Genomic DNA, 23,689 nt, shown 5'->3' with positions numbered 1-23,689 from the left:
TAAATTCCCGTAAAAAAATCCAAAAACAAACTCAAGAACTGGTTACTGTCACCTGGATGCAAGTCTGAATGGAAAATGCATGTTGCCTGGCTGTGCAGGACTATAGGGGGACCCATCACTTCAGCGACTTCTAAGGGGGTAGTGCTACAATAGGCTTCCCACGCAGGGATTCTCACCATCAATCAAACATAAACAGTATTCAGTCTTGTGGCTCTTTAAGCAGCTTTACAGCTCAGCTTAGCAGTGTTTGTCCTCCTGCACCAACCGCTGTACCTCAGCTCGGTGTCATTTCTGCAGCTATCCAGTTGCTCATGAACTGTTTCCCATATTCACAGGCTCGTGCCTAAAACTGCCCTGGGCTAGACAGGTCAGGTCAGTGTGGATGCACCTCTCTCATTGCTCCCTTGCAGTCACTGACCCCCTCGGGAGGGTGCTGCCCTGAGCTCTGATTCTACCTCCAATATGAAGGAAACACACACCTGTCTCATTAATGTGCTTGTTTCCTTTGGCCTAAACTGCCTAATCATGCAATGGCATGGCCTTGCCCTGCTACAGTACCTTGTGCTCCCTGGAAAATACCTGGTACTTCTGGGTATGGGAGAATACATAACTTAGCCAACCTCCCCCACAATGCAGTGCCTGGTGTCTCTGTAACCAATTGCCAATTGTAACCAATAAACGTGGTGATATCCAAAATCGATATAAGACTGCGCACTCACCAGTCATATCGATTTTGGATATCACCACGTTTATTTATTTGTCAGTAGGGATCCTCATGATCCTCTCAACACTCAACCCACTGGGATATTGTGGACTGGGCACTCACGATTATCTCTGAATTAGTCACGACATAGTGACATATATTATGTGGACTTTAATGTTCTTTGCACTTTAATGTGTTTTGCACTATAATGTATTGTTCACAATAGTTTATGTAGAACGAGATACTGGTTTTAATACTATTTTATTCTATTCGTTCATCTTGGATTCCATAGCGCTGCACCTTTTGTTTACATATGAGTTTTGGAGGTTGATTTGGTACCTTTTGTGTTCAGCGGCTATAGTTACTTCTAGCGCTCACTTATCTGTTTTTTTATGTTGTACTGTAGTAGCTCTAGTTGGTTTAGAAAAACCCTTTCCTTTGCCAAAGTTTTCTGCTGCTAATTCAACTTATGAACAACTCACTGGCACAAGATCAACAAAAATTGCCCCAGTCTGTTCCCAAAGACCCAGCTATTCTCTTATTGGGTTTTGCTATATTCTTGTATAGTGCAAAGAAGGAAAATCCAGGCTGTCAATTACATCTTGTACATCAAAGATGCCTCTGCCTTTCCTGTGACAGTCATGCTCAATGCTTTGTTAGGTAAAGGTGGCCATACATGGATCAAAATTTGGCTGGTTCAGCAGAGACTAGCCAAATTCCAATCCATGTATGGGTAGGCTGGTTGTACAGATATCAATCTACCAATCGACTTCTGAACAACCAGCCTGTTGGGTTTTTCCTGAACGATCAGTGCTGCTGGCTATAGCATGGCAACACTGATCTGTGTATTCTGAGGGCAGGGAAGTCTCCCCACTGTAAGAACACAATAGCAAAGCGGGGATGATTCGCCCATCCACAAAATATATGAATGGGGCAATCAAATCATTTTTTTTTGTTCAGCCCGCTTTTGAACAAAAATGTATGGCCAGCTTAAGTGGCTAGTGGTGTTAGTTAGAGATAGATACGAGACCTTCCTAATGACAAAATGTTAACACTTGCATATCAGTGTTTTGGCTAAGGTAAGTTTTAGGTGGTGTTCACACACTAGTGGTGCATTGTGGTATGTTATTGTGCATTGTGTTAGGTCACCCCATTTTTTTAAATATTTTGCCAATGCATCACAATGCAACTAATTTTTTTTGACACAGCATGTACTTTGTGATGTACAGCAAGAAAGGTGCATGGAATACTGCTGTATAGTGTGTGCTGGGCTGCCAATCAATGCACCGTACTTGGGAGGCACTATGCAACAGTTAGCTTAAATGTGAGGCTAGGTGTTAATGCTTAATTGTAATGATTAAGTGAGATTATAGCTATGGGGTGGTTAAGGGTAATGATCTTTTTCACTATTGATAGTGCCAAAAGCTCTGCATTAAACACTGACACCAAGCTGGTGCCGAGAACACCAGTGAATGCCAGATAAAACTGAAAATGCTGTTTGTAATTGGCATGTTCACTAAATAAATTTGGGACCAAATAATAATTCACAGGACCGTTATAGAATACCACTGTAAGAGTGTCATTATCATTGTACAGTTCAGCGTTTCTCAACCTTTTTTCGGTCACGTCACCCTTTGAAAGTATGCAAATTCTGGAGGCACTCCAGTCTAAAATGTAAAAAAATGTAAAGGTTACTTATCAGTTGGAAACCTGATCCTGGGAACAATGCACACAACTTCCTTGGTGAAATTAACTTCACATAAGAAACCCCCTTCACATCAGTGGTCCCCCATGACATCCAGAGCCCCCCTATCCATTAGAGGCCCCCTATACATGACAGCCTCTCATTACATCAGAGTTGCCCCTATACATGAATCCCTACTTCACACTAGAGTCTTCCTGTCACAGAGCCCTCCGAACACAGAGTTCCCTATTTGCATCAGAGCCCTACTATTGGCTCCAGCAGTGTAGCAGTGGGTGAGAGGTGGAGGAGGTGGACATTTATCTTCTCCTGAATGCTGCGGGCACCCTGCATGCCATCTGCCCTTGATCACTGTCAAGCATTGCCATGGTGCAAGTAAATTGGCTGCCATGACAATAGCAATGAATGATATCTGCGTTCCAGCCCTAAAGCCAGCAACTCATGATGTTGATGCAGGGCAAACTGGGTCCTATACTTACAGCACCCCAGGGAAAACCAATTGGCACCCCAGTTGAGAAACATCTCCTTTAAAAATCTAAAGGAGATTATGACAATATTGGCCAAATTATTCCCCTTTTTTTTTAATCATTTTTGAATTTTGAATCACATTTGTGCTATAAAAAATCCATCTCCATTAGTTTCTTGCACTTGAACTTTTAGTCCGGAAATAATTGTAGAAATTTCAACAACATAAAGCATCAGTATAATTATCGCTTCTCTATCACAAAGGAAATAATCAGCATTCAATAAAAATCAAGGGTATAACACCACTTATCCAAGAGTACTCAGAAAGTGTAATTGTCTATTGTTCCTGCTCTGCAATAGAAAGAACATTATAATTGCAATTTACCACATTTTGGTTTCCTGATCCTTCTATAACTATAATTTACAATGCATGCTTAGTTATTATTTAGGATAACACTGACCAAATATTGGATATTTAAAGCCCAACTCCAGGCAAAACAGTTAAGGAAATTTCACCTCACTTCCTGTTCCTGTGACTTGGAGAGGGCGAGAGCAGCTGGCTCCAGCTATAAACCAAGCACTGAAAGGCTGAGCCAGCCTCCATTCAGGCAACTGGGTGGATCCCAACAATATGATTGGGATTCTTTCACAGCCTGGAGCGATTCCATGACGTAAGCCAACATGGAAAAAGCATGTCCAAAAAAGCTTTGGCCATACTTCTCTTCCAATGTTACTACATATAGGCAGCTGCTTTGTATTGTCACCTACTGTTTAATTGCAATGTATATTGCCTTCTTACAAAATGGTGGAGAATTTCCAACTCACAGATGCAGGAATGTGGAGGATACTTCTTGACCCCCTACAGTCTGGCTTCCACAGAAACTGCCCTAGTAAAACTAACTAATGATTTGCTAACTGCTAAAACTAATGGCCACTAATCCATACTCTTACTTATAGACCTCCCTACAGCCTTTGATACTGTTGACCACGCGCTCCTTCTCAATAAACTCTACTGCTTTGGTCTCTGAGATTTAGCTCTATCCTGGCTCTCCTTCTACCTGTCACAGTGCTCCTTCAGTGTTACCTATAATTCTGTCTCCTCTTTTCCCCTTCCTCTTTCTGTAGGGGTCCCAAAAGGCTCTGTTCTTGGACACCTTCTCTTCTCTATCTACACCTCCTCTCTTGGTCACCTGATAACCTCCCACAGCTTCAAATACCATCTCTATGCCGAAGACACCCAAATCTATTTCTCTACACCTCGCCTCACTCCTTCACTCTCTTCTCGCATTACTTACTAACTGACATATCAGCATGGATGTCGCACCACTTCCTTAACCACTAGCCTACAGGGCCCTTGTACCCCCTTCCTGCCCAGGCCAATTTCCAACTTTCAGCGCTGTTGCACTTTCAATGACAATTGCGCGGTCATGCAACACTGTACCATATGAAATTTTTATCATTCTTTTGTGACAGATAGAGCTTTATTTTGGTGGTATTTAATCACCTCTGGGTTTATTATTTTTTCTTAAAAAAAAACAAGAACTGAAAATTTTGAAAGAAAAACGTTTTTTCTTCGTTTTTGTTATAAAATTTTGTAAATAAGTGATTTTTCTCCTTCACTGATGTGCGCTAATGAGGCTGCACTGATGGGCACTGATAGGCTGCACTGATGGGCACTGATAGGCTGCACTGATGAGGAGGCACTGGTAGTTGGCACTGATGGGCATTGACAGGCATCACTGAAAGGCAGCACTCATATATGGCACTGATAGGCGGCACTGATAGGTCACACTAACTAGCACTGATAGGCGGCACTGATAGGTGGCACTGACGGGCACTGATGCTCACTGTTAGGCGGCACTGACTGGCACTGATAGGTGGCACTGATTGGCATTGATAGGTGGCACTGACTGGCACTGATGGGTGACACTGAAAGGCAGCTCAGATGGGCACTGATATGTGGCATTGATGGGCACTGAAATGTGGCACTGATGGGCACTGGCAGGTGGCATGGATGAGCACTGAGAGCTGGCACTGATGGACACTGACAGGTGGCGCTGCTGGGGCTACACAGATCATCAGGGCACACTGATCATCAGTGCTCTGATGATCTGTGTACATGTCCCCTCCGAGGAATGCCGATTACCGGTTCTCCTCTCCTTATGAGCTGTCAGCATGACAGCTCGTGAGGAGAGAAATGCCGATAACCGGCATTTCCCTGTTTACATGTGATCAGCTGTGATTGGACACAGCTGATCACATGACCGAGCCGACATCTTCGGCTCTTTCCGTGGATGATCCACTGCTAGAGCCTCTCCCATCCTCTGGCACTCTCTCCCTCAATCTGTCCAGCTATCCCCTACTCTGGCTGCCTTTAGGTGGTCCCTGAAAACTCATCTCTTTAGGGAAGCCTATCATACCTCCACATAGATATTTATCACTTCCACCAGCTCATCCCACACAATTGTAACCTTTTGTACCACTTGCCACACCCTATTAGATTGTAAGCTCTTATGAGTAAGGCCCTCTTAATCCTCTTATTTTGATTGTATTGTAGCAGTACTGTCTACATTTATATTGTAAAGTGCAGCACAAACTGTTGGCGCTATATACAGTTGTGTTAAAAATAATAGCAGTGTGTTGAAAAAAGTGAATAAAGCTCAAAATCCTTCTAATAGCTTTTATTTCCATACACACAAATGCATTGGGAACACTACACATTCTATTCCAAATCAAAACATGAAGAAAAATATATCAAATTTGTGTTGTTCCTCTAAAAAAAATTTAGAAAAGTGAATATTAGACTGTTCAAAAAAATAGCAGTGTTTGTATTCTTCTTTACAAACTTAAACATTCACTATATAAACTGAAAAATGTTTGAAGATTTTGCTTTCCTTTGAATCACTTAATGAATATTTAGTTGTATAAGCACTGTTTCTGAGAACTGCTGTACATCTGTGTTGCATGGAGTCAACCAACCTCTGGCACCTGTGAACAGGTATTCCAGCCCAGGATGATTGGACTACATTCCACAGTTCTTCTCTATTTCTTGGTTTTGCCTCAGAAACTGCATTTTTTATGTCACCCCACAAGCTTTCTATGGGATAAAGATCCGGGGATTGGGCTGGCCACTCCATAAAGTCAATCTTGTTGGTCTGGAACCAAGATGTTGCACGTTTACTGATGTGTTTGGGGTCGTTGTCTTGTTGGAACACCCATTTCAAGGGCATTTCCTCTTCAGCATAAGGCAGCATGACCTTTTCAAGTATTCTGATGTATTCAAACTGATCCATGATCCCTGGTATGCGATAAATAGGCCCAATACCGTAGTATGAGAAACATCCCCATATCATGATGCTTGCGCAACCATGCTTCACTGTCTTCACAGTGTACTGTGGCTTGAATTCAGTGTTTGGGGGTCGTCTGACAAACTGTCTCCGGCCACTAGACCCAAAAAGAACAATCTTACTTTCATCAGTCCACAAAATGTTGCGCCATTTCTCTTTAGGCCAGTCAATGTGCTCTTTGGCAAATTGTAACCTCTTCAGCACGTCTTTTTTTCAACAGGGGGACTTTGCGGGGGCTTCTTGCAGATAGCTTGGCTTCACATAGACGTCTTCTAATTGTAACAGTACTCACAGGTAACTTCTTTGATCTTCCTGGAGCTGATTGTTGGCTGAGTCCTTGCCATTTTGGCTATGCTTCTATCCATTCGAATGGTAGTTTTTCGCTTTCTTCCACGTCTTTCAGGTTTTGGTTGCCATTTTAAAGCATTTGCGATCATTTTAGCTGAGCAGCCTATTATTTTCTGCACTTCTTTATATGTTTTCCCCTCTCCAGTCAACTTTTTAATCAAGGTACGCTGTTGTTCTGAACAATGTCTGGAACGACCCATTTTCCTCAGAATTTCAGAGAGAAATGCACTGTAACCAGCATGTACTGTACAACATTTGCTGCCTTCCTTCCTTAAATAAGGGCAATAATTACCACCTGTTTTTCAAAGAATGAATAACCTCACTAATAGAACTCCACACTGCTATTATTTTGAACATGCCCCTTTCAATTAATGATTCAATTACACAGAATGAGCAGCATGCATGTCATGACTGTTGGGTCTGTTGGATTTCTATTGCTCTACTACACCTGCTAGTAAATTATTTGCCATGTAGAAATATCCTTTCTACCAAAAACAGTGATTGATCAGGTTAGTGATGTTTGACTGCTATTATTTTGAACACAACTGTAAGTCCTGTATAATAATAATACATACCTGTGTGTAGTCTCATCTCAGAAAATCTTTGGGGCATTGTAGGGGAGGTTGTGGTTTACCTGGGCACTTAGGGTCCATACACAGCACTGAAGTGCAGTACATGTTATGTGCATTGTGCAAACTTGATGCATGTAGCTACATAGTTACATAGTTAGTCTGCCTGAAAAAAGACAAAAGTCCATCCAATTCAACCATAAAAAAAAAAAAAGTTATAATCCTACACCCACAGTTGATCCAGAGAAAGGCAAAAAACACAGCAAAGCATGATTCATATTCTTCCTGCAGGGGAAAAAATTCCTTCCTGATCCCCTGAGAGGCAATCGGATATTCCCTGGATCAATTTCACCTAAATATGTTAGTAACCAGTTATATTCTGTGTATCCAAGAAAGAATCCAGGCCTTTTTTAAAGCAATCCACTGAGCTGGCCAGAACCAACTCTTGATGGAGTCTATTATATATTTTCACAGCTCTTACTGTGAAGAAACCTTTCCGTATTTGGAGAATACATTTATTTTGCTCCAAACGTAAAGAGTGCCCCCTTGTCCTCTGTGGTGACCTCATGGTGAATAGCTCTACAACGAGTTCACTATATGAACCACTGATGTATTTATACATGTTGATCATATCCCCCCTTAATCTCCTCTTCTCAAGAGAGAATAAATTCAGTTCCTCTAATCTTTCCTCATAGCTGAGCTCCTCCGTGCCTCTTATCAGTTTAGTTGCCCTTCTCTGTACTTTCTCCAGTTCCCCAGTGTTCTTTTTGTGAATTGGTGCCCAAAACTGAACTGCATATTCCAGATGAGGTGTTACTAATGATTTGTACAGGGGAAAAATGATATCTCTCTGGAGTCTATACCTTTTTTAATACGATAGAGGATTTTGCTCGCTTTAGAAACCGCAGCTTGACATTACATGCCATTATTAAGCTTGTGATCTACCAGAACCCCCGAATCCTTCTCCACCATTGATTCCCCTAGTTGTACCCCCCTAGTAGTCCCCAAGTGCATAACCTTACATTTATCAACATTAAACCTCATTTGCCACATAGTTGCCCAATTCAACAGTGCATTGAGATTGGCTTCTAAGTTGGAGACATCCTGTAAGAAAGTTATTCCACTGCACAGCTTGGTGTCATCTGCAAAGACTGAAATGGGATTTTTAATCCCAGACCCTATATCGTTTATAAATATAATAAAAAGTAAGGGTCCCAACACTGAACCTTGGGGTACACCACTGATAACCCTAGACCATTCAGAGTATGAATCATTAACCACTACTCTCGGAATACGATCTTTTAGCCAGTTTTCTTTCCATTTACATACAGATTTTTCCAAGCCTGTAGACTTTACCTTACACATTAGCCGTGTGGGGAACTGTATCAAATGCTTTTGCAAAATCCAAGTATACCACGTCCACCATCACCCATCTGTCCAAGGTTTTGCTCACCCCCTCATAAAAAGAAATCAGATTTGTTTGACAACTTCTGTCTTTCATGAATCTATGCTGTCTGTTGCTCAAAATATTTTTTTTCCAGCAAGAACTCATCTATGTGGTCTTTTATTAAACTCTCCAGTATCTTCCCAACTATAGAAGTTAAACTAACAGGACTATAATTACTTGGTAAAGATTTTGACCCCTTTTTAAATACATTGGCCTTAAGCCAATCCAGTGGTACTATACCAATCATTAAAGAGTCCCTAAAAATTAGAAACAATGGCTTTGAAATGACAGAGTTCAATTCTTTAAGGACCCTTGGGTGTATGCCATCTGGTCCAGGTGCTTTATCCACCGTAATTCTGTCTAAATATTTCTGGATCATATCAATTGTGAGCCAATGTGGATCATCTGTCAATATCATGCCCATTATGGACAAGAGCTCCCCCATGCTCCTTTGTATACACAGAGCTGAAGAAGATATTTAATAAATTTGCCTTCTCTTTGTCCCCAGTCACCCACTCTAGATTATTTTGTAAAGTGCCTACAAGCTCAGACCTGACTTTTTTACTATTAATATATTTTAAGAATTTTTGGGGGTTTGTCCTGCTATCTTTTGCAATCTGTTGTTCGTTTTCAATTTTTGCGACATTTATTTCCTTTTTGCATATTCTGTTATATTCTTTGTATTGTTTAAACGATGATAGTGTTCCTATATTTTTATATTTAATAAAAGCTCTTTTCTTATTATCTATAGATTCATGTCTGATTTTTGTTCCGCTATGGTGCACTGGCAACCCATTCATGCGATTGGGCTGCTTTAACTCAATACACATTAACGTGCATGTGTTGAAAGAAACACCCTGGTATGGATGGGCCCTGAAAGTGATAACCTGATAGAGGTTACAGCCTACCACAATATTACTGAAGGAAATGTGTTTTGTTGCAGTTCTGCTGGAGAAACTTTCCCTAATGTGGACAAAGGATACAACTAAAAATCCAACAGAGGAATGTACTCTAATCCTCTCTGACCAAAACAACTGTTTAGGCAGAAGACAGTCTTTAACGCACCCCTCCTCTTCTCCATCTACACCTCCTCCCTTGGCCAATTGGTAAACTCCCACGGCTTCAACCACCATCTCTATGCTGATGAAACGCAAATCTATCTCTCTACCCCTCACCTCACCCCCTTAGTCTCCAATCGCATCACCAGCCTACAAAGTGACATATCGGACTGGATGTCACTCCATTTCCTCAAACTCAACCTTTCCAAAACCAAGCTCCTAGTATTCCCCCCAACCCGTGCCCTCCCCTGACTTCTCCATCATGATCAACATCAGTCCCACCCCTCACGCCAAGGTACTAGGTCTAATCCTAGACTTCAATCTGTCCTTTCAGCCCCAGGTCCAATCGCTGACAAACTCATGTAGACTTCACCTCCGCAACATCTCCAAGATACGACCGTTCCTAACCACGGAAACCACTCATTCACTCCCTTATTATATCACGCCTCGACTACTGTAACTCCCTCCTCACTGGCCTACCTCATCGCAGGCTATCCCCACTCCAGTCCATCATGAATGCTGCTGCCAGACTCATTCACCTTACTAACCGCTCTGTATCTGCCACCACTCTCTGCCAATCCCTCCACTGGCTTCCAATTGCCCAGCGGATAAAATTCAAAACACTAACACTGACGTATAAAGCCATTCATAACACTGCCCCAAACTACATCACCGATCTTGTCTCCAAATATCACCCAAACTGTACTCTCCGCTCCTCGCAAGACCTCCTAATCTCTAGCTCCCTTGTCTTCTCCTCCCATGCTCATCTCCAGGATTTCTCAGGGGCTTCACCCATCCTCTGGCACTCCCTACCCAAATCTATCAGGCTATCGCCTACTCACTTTTAGGCGCACTCTGAAACCCATCTCTTCAGGGAAGCCTACCCTGACCCCAGCTAATATTGGAATCCTCTACTCTTCCTACCACTCCATCCCCCACAGCTAATTACCTCTTGTACCACTATCTCCTCCCTCCTAGATTATAAACTCCAAGGATCAGGCCCTCTAATCCCTCTTGTATTGAACTGTATTGTTACTGTACTGTCTCCCTCCATAATGTAAACCGCTGAGCAAACTGTTGGCGCTATATAAGTCCTGTATAATAATAATAATGGCAAAATTGGCAGTAGAACCTAAAATTGATTACCTTGGCTGGAGAAACTGATTCTTTGGGATCCAATATCAAGCGATCATGTAATTCTCACTGAAGAAGAGAATCAACTGATCTGAACTCTGTCTTTCCATTTCAGAAGCAATCATTTTATTTATTTATTATAGATATTTATATGGTACCAACAATTTACACAGTGCTTTACACATTGGACAATCACATAAGTCCTGAACGGACTTGCAATTTAGGGCTCATGTACATGAGCAACTGCTAAACTCGAGTTTAGGAGCCTTTTGGCATTTTTTTGCCAAAGCTCCTCAACTCCATAAAAGCCTATGTGTCCATTTACACATAGGCTTTTAGCAGAGTTTAGCAGTTTCCGCATTTAGGTGAGGCTAAACGTACCTCTCTTGAACACAGAAGAATCTCGTTCAGAATAAGAAGCGGGAAAATGCAAAACGCAGTAAAAACCGCAGCAAAACACAGTACCGCTGTTACTGCATTTTGCCATGGTTTTTCCACGATTTACATTTTTCCATGGCCGGCGGTAAGGGTAGGTTCGTGTACATGGAGCCTTAAGGTCTCTATCCGCCATGCATACATAAAAGCACACACATACTAGGGCCAGTTTAGACAGGAGCTAATTAACCTACCAGCATGTGTTTGGAGTGTGGGAGGAAACCGGAGTATCTGGAAGAAATCCATGCAAGCACGCACAGGGAAAACAACAAACTCCATGCAGGTAGTGTCCTGGTTGGGATTTGAACAGAGGACCCTAGTGCTGCAAGGCATGTAATCAAATGGGAAATAATAATCAGTGAAACGCCCTTGGACTCATTATTACCCACCGTGGCATCCCAGAATAGTGGCCTCAGCATCTCAGGAAGTAGGATGAGCAGGAGGCAGTGGAAAATCGTATTTGAACAATTCACCCACTTTACATAAAAAAATGGATCTTTTTCCCAATTTGAAATAGAACATTTTTTTTCTGCAGTGTTGATGTACGACATCACAATCTATCCTACAATATGACAGATTCACATATATATTATATCATAATATATTTTTCTGTAAGGGGCTGTTAATATTCTTCAGATGGCTATTGTGATTAGCGTGGTTCAGCAGTGGTGGCCTGCACATGGCAGGATATAATATATATATATATATATATATATATATAATCATGCATTGCCTGTAACACAGATGGAGTGGCAATGTACACATGATCCTAACGTAAATAAACAGCTGACACATTCTGTATTGCTGATTACGTGTCTAATTTCAGTGAGCACATGCCTAAAGGCTCTTGGCCTATATCTCCAGTCAAGCAGATGGTAAGTTAAATGTTAAAGCAGAATACATTTCAATTTGTCTCATCAAAGTCTGCAGAAAGAGTTAAAAATCCATCCATCAATCTTATATGTTATACTCAATGCAGGTTGTTCTCTACCGTTTTTATCGAAAATGACTAAATAAAATAGCTCCATTATAGCTTCAGCGGAGCTGCAATCATTTCTATGGGAACAAAATGAAGACGCCTCCATTCTTCTGCCAGATAAATGTACAAATATGAATGTTACCTTCTGTCTATCGGTGCTCCTCCTACGTAGCATGTAATAGCTGAAAGTGTACTATCCATGAAGCTTTCTCTACACTTCTGCTGTCAAACATTTTACACAGTGCACATTTCTTTAGGAAAAAAAAATGATGAATACACTTGGCAAGCAGCCTGTCTTGTGAATGTGTATCTCCATTTCTCTGTATTTATCTGTACTATTTAAAAATACCAAAAACATATTCAATGTGCTAAAAACTGACACTTTTTTGGTTTTCCTGAGCATGGTTCCACACCAAACACAAATAACATTTTGATTGCTAACAGCCACATACTAAAATCCAAAAAGCAGGAAAATTAGTTATGATTGCAGAAGACTTGAAGCCAGTCACTTTGGGGGTTATTTACTAAAACTGGAGAGTGCAGAATCTGGTGCAGCTCTTCACAGAAACCAATCAGCTTTCAGGTTTTATTGCCAAAGCTTAATTGAACAAGCTGGAGTAAGACTCTGATTGACCACCATGTACAACTGTACCAGATTCTGATTGCTCCAGTTTTAGTAAATCAACCCCTTAGTGTTGCCTAGGGACCTAGTGTTGTTATACTTGTGTAAAAATATAGCAGAATGCATAGTCATGATTAATGTTCATATTTCTGTGAATTAAGAATTTATATACAGTAGTTCATTTCCTTAGCCATTGTTTATTGACCTCCGTATAATTAATATACTGCCATCTTGTCGTTATTTTGGTTATGGCACCATCTTTTTTCTGTGTTCCTTTCCACATTGTGAAGTACTTCCTTCTTTTTCTTGCAATGCATGATGGGGTAAAGATGGCTGCTAGTCTCGCTACATATCAATTTTCTCTCGTAGGGGAACCCATTACCATGTTTTGACCTGCAAATACCATCCTTTCATTCACCTGTTACATCTTGTTGTCTGCTGTAATCAAGCTGCATTCAATAAAAGACCTTTGTTGATGAGAATAGGGTGTTTGGTGAGTTCAGATATCTGATAAAGACTGTTCTCGGTGAACTTGTATCTGCTTATAATGCCAGGCATAGAGGTCTCAGCAAGGGACTTTAGGTGCAGTATGGGTCAAGTGTGATTGGGAGAGCCTAACTATGTATTGTGGCCAAAATATGTAAGCTCACCACCTGTGCCAAAGGTCCTCATGGCTGGTGAATTGTACAAGTTAAAGAATATGTAAACCCAACATTTCATATTCCTGATGTGTGCCTAGTGTAGCATGCACAGTGGATATAAAGAGTGTACACACCCCTGTTAAAATAACAGGTTTCTGTGATGCAACAAAATGAGACCAAGATAAATCATTTGAGAACTTTTTCCACCTTTAATGTGATCAATAAACTGTACAACTCAGTTGAACAACAAACTGAAATCTTTTAGGTGAAGGGAAGTAAAAATAAAAAACTAAAATAATAGGGTTGCATAAGTGTGCACACCCTTAAACTATTACTTTGTTGAAGAACCTTTTGATTTTATTCCAGCACTCAGTCTTTTTGGGTATGAGTCTATCAGCATGGCACATCTTGACTTGGCAATATTTGCCCACTCTTTCTTGCAAAAACACTCCAAATCTGTCAGATTGCACACAGCCCTCTTCAGATCACCCCACAGATTTTCGATCGGATTCAGGTCTGGGCTCTGGCTGGGCCATTCCAAGACTTTAATCTTCTTTTGGTGAAGCCATTCCTTTGTTGATTTGGGTGTATGCTTTGGGTCATTGTCATGCTGAAAGATGAAGTTCCTCTTCATGTTGAGCTTTCTAGCAGAAGCCTGAAGGTTTTGCGCCAGTATTGACTGGTATTTGGAACTGTTCATAATTCTCTCTACCATGACTAAGGCCCCAGTTCCAGCTGAAGAAAAACAGCTTCAAAGCTGCCACCACCATGCTTCAATGTGAGTATGGTGATCTTTTGGTGATGTGCAGGGTTGTTTTTGTGCCAAACATATATTTTGGAATTATGACCGAAAGTTCAACCTTGGTTTCATCAGGCCATAACACATTTTCCCACATGCTTTTGGGAGACTTCAGTTGTGTTTTTGAATAATTTATCCGGGCTTGGATGTTTTTCTTCATAAGAAAAGGCTTCCGTTTTGCCACTCTAGACATAAGAAGAATACGGGAGATTGTTGTCACATGTACCACACAGCCAGTACTTGCCATGTATTCCTGCAGCTCCTTTAATGTTGCTGTAGGCCTCTTGGCAGCCTTCCAGACCAGTTTTCTTCTCATCAATTTTGGAGGGACATCCAATTCTTGGTAATGTCACTGTTGCGCCATATTTTCTGCACTTGACGATGACTGTCTTCACTGTGTTCCATGGTATATCTAATGTCCTGGAAATTCTTTTGTACCCTTCTCCTGACTGATACCTTTTAACAATGAGATCCCTCTGATGCTTTGGAAGCTCTCTGTGGACCATGGCTTTTGCTGTAGGATGCAACTAAGAAAATGTCAGGAAAGACCTACTAGAACAGCTGATGATGACAGGTACTGATTCTTAGTTAACATGATTTTGAATGTGATTGCTTAATTCTGAACACAGCTACATCCCCGGTTATAAGAGGGTGTGCACACTTATGCAACCACATTATTTTAGTTTTTTATGTTTACTTCCCCCCCTCCCCAATTGAGTTGGACAGTTTATAGGTCACATTAAAGGTGGAAAAAGTTCTGAAATTATTTATCTTTTTCTCAATTTTTACATCACAGAAACCTGACATTTTAACAGGGGTGTGTAGATTTTTTATCCACTGTAATTTTATGAAAAAGTATCCTGTCCTCTGTACATTGCTTCCTTTGTGTGAAATCCCTGGTGTTCCTGCCAGTCACTCTGCTTTCCTATTAAAAGCTTACCACACTAGGCATGAAAGCACAGCTAGGTCAGTTATCTAGCTGTGCTGTGAACTCCAATGATCAGACCCCCCCACCTGCACAGCCATTCACTGGGAAGATCAGTGTAATGCTGTTTATCCTCCCCCCAGCTCTTATGTAGACGGTATGTGATCACATATAAAAAAAAAAAAGGGGGGGGGGTATTTATAATTTTTTTATATCTATACACAAATGTTGTGTCTTTCATTTCTATTTTAAACTGAATGGGTTGTTTTACAAGGTGAGGATTTACAATCACTTTAAGTACAAAAAAAAACCGATGCTTTTAACGGGTTATCTGAACTTAATTCCAGCTGTGTTAGTTGATTGATATCAACAAATGTCTCTTCTCTGCACCACAACCTAACAACCGTGTGAGGTTAGGATTCCATTTCTCTTTCTTAAAATGAATGTCTGCTCTTACAGAACTAGGCACAATGTCTGATGAAAAATGGTTGTATGAATTATGGCATCCTCAACATCTCTTTAGATGTGCATGAAGGTCTCTACAATAAATCTTTTTATTGGGCGTGTTTTCTAAAGTGAGCCCTGATATTTCATCTATAGTAGTATACATTCATTAGAAAGATTTACTGCAATACTAATTAATTGTACAGCTTTTGCAGTAAATGCTTGGCTGTGTTGCATCAAAGAACATATGCAGAACCCAGAACCTCCATCCTTGTACCAGGTCATGCCTCCTCCTTTCTGACTCTACTCACCTGAGCTTAGTCGATTAATTTTTTGATGGGTTTGCTTAAAGCGTATCTATGGCCTATCTATCTATGAAATATCTAATTATTTCTGACCCACTCCTATTAATCTGAACAATATTGATGTCCTTAAACTTTCTTCTTAGCTTCCTGCTATCTACAGAGATACTCCTGCGTAGCCCAGTGTACATTTTTAGCCACCTTTGGTGCCAGGATGGATTAATTTCCATGCACATGCAGAGTAAAGTCAAACCAGGCCACCCAATCAAGATGGCTTAAATGAACTGGATTTTATTTGTGTGTGTTAAAAGAGAAGTAGGGCTTTTTTCCCTATTTATATTTACTTAGCATCAGTCCGAAGTTGCATCTGTCCCCTGCTGGCTGTAAGGGTGAGAACTTAGTGGTCACATGAACGCTGATTGCTGAGTTCTCACCGCAGCTCTGAGCAGAAAGCGGTGATGTCAGTCACCGCTCTCTACTCAGCCCCCCAGTGCTCACTGGAGCACTGGGCTGTGGAGGGGAGGGAGCAGCTGGCTCAGGCTCTCAGTGTTTCACCGGGAGGCTGAGCCAAGTGCCACTCCAGACTCTGGGGATGCCGAGCTTGAAGTCGGGATCTTTCCCCAGCCTAGACCGGCTGAGTGACATCAACTGACAGAGAACTTCAGTCTGTTGTCAGTTGAAAACGGGTCACAGGAGTGCAGAAGGAACTACAATAAAGAGCTTTGGCTGTACTTTTCCTTTATCCTCTTGGCGCTGGTGCCTCCCGGCCCTTTAAGAGTTTCAGAAGCCAGGAGGCGTGGCAGGGATTTAGGGTCATGTGACCGCCGTGATTCGGAAAAGGTCCCAATCGAAAGGGGAGATCGGGACCTTTCTGGGAGTAGCGGACATATGTGCTGGGAGCACGCAGGGCACATATGTACAGTCAGGTCCATAAATATTGGGACATCGACACAATTCTAACATTTTTGGCTCTATACACCACCACAATGGATTTGAAATGAAACGAACAAGATGTGCTTTAACTGCAAACTGTCAGCTTTAATTTGAGGGTATTTACATCAAAATCAGGTGAACGGTGTAGAAATTACAACAGTTTCCATATGTGCCTCCCACTTGTTAAGGGACCGAAAGTAATGGGACAGAATAATAATCATAAATCAAACTTTCACTTTTTAATACTTGGCTGCAAATCCTTTGCAGTCAATTACAGCCTGAAGTCTGGAACGCATAGACATCACCAGACGCTGGGTTTCATTCCCTGGTGATGCTCTGCCAGGCCTCTACTGCAACTGTCTTCAGTTCCTGCTTGTTCTTGGAGCATTTTCCCTTCAGTTTTGTCTTCAGCAAGTGAAATGCATGCTCAATCGGATTCAGGTCAGGTGATTGACTTGGCCATTGCATAACATTCCACTTCTTTCCCTTAAAAAACTCTTTGGTTGCTTTTGCAGTATGCTTTGGGTCATTGTCCATCTGCACTGTGAAGCGTCCAATGAGTTGTGAAGCATTTGGCTGAATATGAGCAGATAATATTGCCCGAAACACTTCAGAATTCATCCTGCTGCTTTTGTTAGCAGTCACATCATCAATAAATACAAGAGAACCAGTTCCATTGGCAGCCATACATGCCCACGCCATGACACTACCACCACCATGCTTCACTGATGAGGTGGTATGCTTAGGATCATGAGCAGTTCCTTTCCTTCTCCATATTCTTCTCTTCCCATCACTCTGGTACAAGTTGATCTTGGTCTCATCTGTCCATAGGATGTGGTTCCAGAACTGTGAAGGCTTTTTTAGATGTCGTTTGGCAAACTCTAATCTGTCCTTCCTGTTTTTGAGGCTCAACAATGGTTTACATCTTGTGCTGAACCCTCTGTATTCACTCTGGTGAAGTCTTCTCTTGATTGGTGACTTTGACACACATACACCTACCTCTTGGAGAGTGTTATTGATCTGGCCAACTGTTGTGAAGGGTGTTTTCTTCACCAGGGAAAGAATTCTTCGGTCATCCACCACAGTTGTTTTCTGTGGTCTTCCGGGTCTTTTGGTGTTGCTGAGCTCACCTGCGTTCCTTCTTTTTAAGAACGTTCCAAACAGTTGTTTTGGCCACGCCTAATGTTTTTGCTATCTCTCTGATGGATTTGTTTTGTTTTTTCAACCTAATGATGGCTTGCTTCACTGATAGTGACAGCTCTTTGGATCTCATCTTGAGAGTTGACAGCAACAGATTCCAAATGCAAATAGCACACTTGAAATGAACTCTGGACCTTTTATCTGCTCATTGTAATTGGGATAATGAGGGAATAACACACACCTGGCCATGGAACAGCTGAGAAGCCAATTGTCCCATTACTTTTGGTCCCTTAACAAGTGGGAGGCACATATGCAAACTGTTGTAATTCCTACACTGTTCACCTGATTTGGATGTAAATACCCTCAAATTAAAGCTGACAGTCTGCAGTTAAAGCACATCTTGTTCGTTTCATTTCAAATCCATTGTGGTGGTGTATAGAGCCAAAAATGTTAGAATTGTGTCGATGTCCCAATATTTATGGACCTGACTGTATTTTCTAATTGCATACAAATATGCGGCTGCTTGGCCTCAAGGCCCAGACGCCGAGAGGCCGCATATTTGCGTGCGATCGGAGTCAAGGGGTTAATGTTATTAGCTACATAGTCATTTAAAGATTTCCATTTTTGTTATTAGTTTTTCATTTGCAGTATTTATCTTATTTAATGTTATGTATTACAGGTATTATATAGCACCATCAATTTACGCAGTGCTTTACATATATGTTGTACATTCACATCAGTCCCTAACCCCCAAAGGGCGTACAATCTAAGGTCCCAAACTTACATTCTTACATATACATACCAGGGCCACTTTAGACAGGAGCCAATTAACCTACCAGCATGTCTTTGAAGTGTGGGAGGAAACCGGAGTACCCAGAGAAAACCCACCAAGGCACAGGAAGAACATGCAAACTCCAGGCAGGTGGTGCCCTGGTTGGGATTCGAACCAACGACCCTAGTACTGCCAGGGGGAAGTGCTAACCATTTATGGTGATGATTCCCCAAAGTGTGTACAAATTGAAGTTGGTGGTTCATGTCCTCACTTATAATAATACAGGGAGAAACCAATGTAAACATTTATCTGTAAGTCTCAAGTTTGCCATGCACACAACTGTCATATCATGTTAGACTTTAGCAAAGCTTAGCAACAATCTCAGGGACTAGGGTTGTGAAATGTTATGGTTTGGGGTATAAATCAGTTGCATCCAGTACCTTGGAGGGTAATGACAAGGTACCAGTAGAAAAGCTAATAGAGGGTTTTCCAGCGCCATCTAGTGTTAAACAGTGAGTGCGACTAAACATTGTATATATGTACCGCCCCTGCCTGATTACACTTTGCTCAAGAGAAGTGAACCATAATTTATAGCACTGACTGCTGTTTGCTTAGTGAAAAGCATTTTCTTTAATACTGAATATTGAACTGATTTCAGTTTTTAAAGGATCACTATTGTGGAAAATATTTTAAAATCAGAAATGAATGAGGATAATACACATAATGATTATAATCAAGCTACATATCCATATGATTGTATAAAGTGTATCTGATGAGTTAAAGTTTATATGCTTTACCAAGAAACAAAAAGGACCTAATTTTTTTCTAGTTCTAAAACAGAGGTCTTTTTTGCATATAAACTGCTCCAAAGAATTAAAGGAACACTTTTTAATCAGAGTATAGCATCAAGTCAATTAAACTCCTGGGATATTGATCTGGTCAGTTAAGTAGCAGAGGGGGTTGTTAATCAGTTTCAGCTGCTTTGGTGTGAAATTAACAACAGGTGCACTAGATGGGCAACAAAGAGACGACCCCAACAACAGGAATGGTTTTACAGGTGGAGGCCACTGACATTTTTTCCCTACTCATCTTTTCTGACTGTTTTCACTAGTTTTGCATTTGGCTAGGGTCAGTGTCACTATTGGTAGCATTAGGCCATACCTGGACCCTACAGAGGTTGCACAGGCAGTCCAACTCCTCCAGGATGGCACATCAATACATGTCATTGCCAGAAGGGTTGCTGTGTCTCCCAGAACAGTCTCAAGAGCATGCAGGGGATTCCAGGAGACAGGCAGTTACTGTAGGAAAGCTGTACAGGGCTGTAGAAGGTCCTTAACCCATCAGCAGGACCAGTATCTGCTTCTTTGTGAAAGGAGGAACAGGATGAGCACTGCCAGAGCCCTACAAAATGACCTCCAGCAGGCCACTGGTGTGAATGTCTCTGTGTCTCTGACCAAACAATCAGAAACAGACTTCATGAGGGTGGCCTGAGGGCCCAACATCCTCTAGTGGGCCCTGTGCTCAATGCCTGCACCATAGAGTTTGAATGACATTTGCATTTGAACACCAGAATTGGCAGGTCCGCCACTAGCACCCTGTGCTTTTCACAGAGGAGAGCAGGTTCACCCTGAGCACATGTGACAGACGTGAAAGGGTCTGGAGAAGCCATGGAGAATGTTATGCTGCCTATAACATCGTTCAGCATGACTGTATTGGTGGTGGGTCAGTGATGTTCTGGGGAGGCATATCCATGGAGGGATGCACAGACCTCTACAGGCTAGACAATGGTACACTGACTGCCATTAGGTATCGGGATGAAATCCTTGGACCCATTGTGAGACTCTACACTGGTGCAGTGGGTTCTGGGTTCCTCCTGGTGCACAACAATGCCTGGCCTCGTGTGATGAGAGTATGCAGGCAGTTTGCTGGAGGATGAATGAATTCATACCATTGAATGACCCCATGCTCGTCTAACCTAAATCCAATAGAACACCTCTGGGATATTATGTTTCGGTCCGTCCGACATCGCCAGACTGTCCAGGAAGTCAGTGATGCCCTGGTCCAGATCTGGGAGGAACTACCCCAGGACACCATCTGTCATCTCATTATGAGCCTGCCCTGACGTCAGACATGCATACAAGCACGTAGGGGGCATACAAAACTACTGACTACCATTTTGAGTTGCTGCAATGAAATTTCGTCAAAATGGACTAGCCTAATGCTCCATTTTTTCACTTTGATTTTCGTGGTGTCTTTGATTGAAGTCCTCTGTAGGTTGATCATTTTTATTTCCATCAAACGTTGGGGCATCCTTCCATTCCTAACACATTACCCAGTCCATATCAGTATAGATATCCAGCATGATATTTTTCACCATTGAGATCTGATGTGTTTTTAAAGTGTTCCTTTAATTCTTTTGAGCAGTGTATTTACAAATATATGCAGAAGCTGCAAGACTGCATCAAGGCTCTTTTGTAACATGCAGTCCTGCTCTAATGAAAAACTGGCAACAGTTACAAAATCACTGCAGTTTGTAGCTATCCAGCTAGACAGAAGTAACCCCCAAATGCCATGGACATCTACTACCATGTATTATTATGTTGGTATAACAGCTACTATACATAAAATGATGCCCTTGCAAAGTTTAAAGCTGAACTCCTATAACCTCAATCAAACTTTGAGTATGAAAACCCAACTTTTCATATTCCTGATATGTGCCTGCTATACCATGTACTTATATGAAAAAAGTATTCTTTTCTCCTTGAATTGCCTCCTTTGTGTGAATTCCCTGGTGTTCCTGCCAGTCCTTCTGCTTTCCTAATAAAAACTGACCACACTAAGCGGGAGAACACACCATGGTCAGTTCTCTAGCTATGCTGGGAACTCAGCCTGCTCTGCTACAATGATCAGGCTTGTCTTGGATCCCCCCCCCCCACTGGAGTCTTCAGGACCCAGAAAGATAACCCTCAATGATTAACGGATGGGAAGTTTCCATGTTATTCGGTTGTAACATTGGAACCTGAAGAAAGACCCTCACACTCATCAAATCAGAAGAAAGAATAATCAGGAACCAGCATGTCATGGGACCACAGATTCACAGAACTATTTGGACTGTTTAGATTAGTATTTTTTTGAATGATGGATGTGTTATGTGACACATCTGTACAAATCTCAGGACTGGATGGGCAGGAATACAGATTTCAGCTGTGTCTTTAGCTGTTTGCCCGGAGTTCAGTCTTAACTGTGAACTGGTTATCTCAAAACACTCATTCATTTCTTTGTGGTAGGAAAATGGAACTGGCACTGAAAAAAACTTGATGAAAACCACTACTTTTTTTCTGCTTGTCACCAGTGTGGCCTCAGCCTATATTGGAAATGCTGCTGCAATTTCTAGGAATATTTCAAATGGAGCCTAAATTCCACCACTAATTGTAGGTAGCAATAAAACTGCAAACAACAGTTCACTGTGGTCAGACTGGGTGGGCTTGTGCTGAATGGGAGAGGGATTAAATTAAAAGTCTTCGAATATACAAGAGATTGATACCACAGAGCAATTCCTTCGAAGTCATCTCATTTTTTTTTCATTTCCTCCCATCATTATGCTAACAAGCCACCTTCCCCAAGCTATTCTATTAGTTCTGACAAGACCTTGACACAGAGCAGAGGTAAGAGGAAACAGGTGTCCCTTTCTTCTCTTACATATAGAGTTTAAACTGTCAAAAAGACAAATACCCAGTTCTCACTCTCTAATGTGATTGCTGGGTTTTGTGTTACATTGTTTTGTCCTAAATGAACTGCAAGAAAACACAGTGAAATACTTACATTTCAGCATTACAGATAGCAAACATAAGATAATTGAATGCTTCGTAATAGCAACTGCCAGTATTAATTTTACTTGCATATATTCATTTATTTTATATTGTTTAGTTTTTAGCATCTGATACATAAGGCTGTTAATGAAGCTATATCTGTGCAATGCAGATGTCATCAGCTTGTCACCTGCACATTTAGAAAAGAAAGGAAGAAGGTTTTTAGAGCTGTCTGAATACTAATGAAAAGCAGCCTGTCCGTTTATTCCAACTAGAATGACATGACATGGAACACAAGAACAGCTTGAGGCTGAGCTTTCGAAAAGTCCTAGTAAACTGATAAAAGTAATAATGGCTATGCCCGTAAAATAATGCTTCCATGGTGGGTAAGAGACAGCTCAGTGTACATTCTCAGTAGACCTTAGTGCAGGACTAAATTAACTCAGGTGTGCATGTGCAGGGGTTGCGTCATTCCCATCGCCCAATCCAGAACACCAAAGAACCGGCACCCGGAACAGGCCAAAGAGAAGATGCTGACACTGGGGAAGTGAGGTGACTATGAGTAACCAGAAACACTTGTACCTGTTGACAATACTATAAAATACACGTCTATGGGATTAAAAATACCGTTTCAGTCTTTGCAGATGACAACAAGCTGTGCAGTGGAATAACGTCCTTACAGGATGTCTCCAACTTACAAGCTGACCTCAATGCACTGTTTAATTGGGCAACTATGTGGCAAATGAGGTTTAATGTTGATAAATGTAAGGTTATGCACTTGGGGGCTAAGAATATGCATGCATCATACATACTAGGGGGGTACAACTGGGGGAATCAATGGTGGAGAAGGATCTGGGAGTTCTGGTAGATCACAAGCTTAATAATGGCATGCAATGCCAAGCTGCGGTTTCTAAAGCGAGCAAAATCCTCTCTTGTATTAAAAGAGGTATAAACTCCAGAGAGAGAGATATATTACCCCTGTACAAATCATTAGTAAGACCGCATCTGAAATATGCAGTTCAGTTTTGGGCACCAATTCACAAAAAGAACATTGGAGAACTGGAGAAAGTACAGAGAAGGGCAACCAAACTGATAAGAGGCATGGAGGAGCTCAG

At 41.5% G+C, this 23,689-nt stretch overlaps 1 long non-coding RNA gene across 1 annotated transcript in view; it reads right to left on the bottom strand.

Annotated features, from left to right (window-relative positions):
• Positions 1-2,224: 2,224 nt before the first annotated feature.
• Positions 2,225-23,689, bottom strand: part of LOC149467291 (uncharacterized) — a 34,401-nt gene continuing 12,936 nt past the window's right edge. The window contains exon 3 of the long non-coding RNA XR_016311974.1: positions 2,225-2,370. This is a non-coding gene — a long non-coding RNA (uncharacterized LOC149467291). The remainder of the gene's footprint in view (positions 2,371-23,689) is intronic.

This window comes from Staurois parvus, unplaced genomic scaffold (genome assembly GCF_062004578.1).
Source record: "Staurois parvus isolate SC_StPar_1 unplaced genomic scaffold, SC_StPar_1.0 ptg000116l, whole genome shotgun sequence".
Classification (NCBI taxonomy): Eukaryota; Metazoa; Chordata; class Amphibia; order Anura; family Ranidae; genus Staurois; species Staurois parvus.
The sequence above is the reverse complement of the archived record's forward strand: the minus strand, read 5'-3'. Positions and strand labels throughout refer to the sequence as shown.